Here is a 1,623-nt window from a genome sequence, read left to right as displayed (position 1 = left end):
GCAGTTTTTGTAATTATAAGATTCTCCATTTGTGGAGAGCACCAGTAACAATAGCAGAGGAAAATCACTGGCAAATTCTGTCATCAGTATAACACAGTAAACTGACCATTCCCATTATTCTGCTGTCACAAATTGCATGTTAAAATGGACCTCAGTACAGAAGTATTGAAGTGCCAAGGTGTAGTTTAGAAGTATCTATTTGCCGATGTTTAAAGCTGGCCTGTGATCGCTTTGGCAGCACATAAACTAAAATTGGACTGATACAGAGGAAATCAGCATGGGTCCCATGCAAGGATGACAAGCATATTTATGAAGCATTGCATATTTTTTAACTGGACTTTAGGTAAAATTTTTTAAAAAAAGAAAAAGTGGGCGGGGGTGGGGGTGACGGGCACTGAGGGGGCACTTGATGGGATGAGCACTGGGTGTTATGCTGTATGTTGGCAAATTGAACTCCAATAAAAAATATATATATTTCCAATGAGAAAAGAGTAAAAGCAAAAAAAAAAAAAAAAGAAGAAAGAAAGAAAGAAAGAAAGAAAGAAAGAAAGAAAGAAAAAATAATAAGTAAGTAAATAAATGAATAACAATGGACTATGCTTTATGCTTTAGATTTCCAGTTTGTTTGGGGGCCTTACTGTTGTTTGTCTTTATAAACAGTGACATGTGCGAAAGAATAAATGCCACGGAGCTGTTTAAACACACCCTCTGGGCTCCTTCTCCTTTCTGATGGGCAACAGGGAAAATTGCTTTCTATTGCTAGCCGTTGAGGTTTCACGATCGCCCCCCCGCATATACCATTAATAATTTTTTTTGTTAGATTGCATAATTTATAGTATCAGTTGTGAATGCATAATGTAATACTGTATACTGAAGGGTAGTCTTTCTTCAAATAGGTTACTGAAAATGAAATAAATACCTAGATTAAATTTCCATACTAGGAAGAGAGAAATGAAATAATTTGCTGAGTTGCAAAATACATAATAGACATCGTGGAGGTAATCTAAATTCCAAAAAATTACTTCATTGTTTTAGTCACGTCAGATGGTTTTCATTCTGAAAGCAATCCCTAAGAAAAATGTTGCGATAATTGTTGAGCAAAAATAAGTATTTTTCAATAAAATGAGTCAAAAAATAGTCTTTAGATATTAATAAAATGAGGCCAAATTAGTTTATAACTTACAGTATAATACAAAAAGTGACTGTATTCATTTTAGTGTCTGCTCTCGTGAATGAAAGAGCCACAGAACCTTTGAAATATGATGTAAGAGCTGGAAAAATTTTGCTTATCTTTAGATTTAACCCTACATTTTATTCTAAGAAAAGAAAATTACCAGAGGATTATTTATATTTCTAAAAATCTGTTGGTATTTCTAAAGACTTGTTTGCAGATTTTTTGTGCTTGTAAGGAATACAATTCATGCTTCATATTAAGAGGAATCTACTAAAATGACTACCTATTTTTTTTTCCAAATGACCATCTGCTCCTTTCTCATGTCTACTATAGATCAATAACATTATTTAGTATTTCTTCTTTTGCTATTATCATCATCATATTTTTCATGGATCCAAACCCCTTATTTTACTAAGCTGTTGTCTTCTCAAGAAACTATTCAACTTCAG

At 33.0% G+C, this 1,623-nt stretch overlaps 1 non-coding gene across 1 annotated transcript; it reads left to right on the top strand.

The window, feature by feature from the left end:
• Nucleotides 1-222: 222 nt before the first annotated feature.
• Nucleotides 223-329, top strand: LOC121475189. The gene has a single exon (XR_005983656.1). It is a non-coding gene; the product is annotated as a U6 spliceosomal RNA (small nuclear RNA).
• The last annotated feature ends 1,294 nt before the right edge of the window (nucleotides 330-1,623 follow it).

Source organism: Vulpes lagopus, chromosome 13 (genome assembly GCF_018345385.1).
Source record: "Vulpes lagopus strain Blue_001 chromosome 13, ASM1834538v1, whole genome shotgun sequence".
NCBI classification, from domain to species: Eukaryota; Metazoa; Chordata; class Mammalia; order Carnivora; family Canidae; genus Vulpes; species Vulpes lagopus.
The sequence above is the reverse complement of the archived record's forward strand: the minus strand, read 5'-3'. Positions and strand labels throughout refer to the sequence as shown.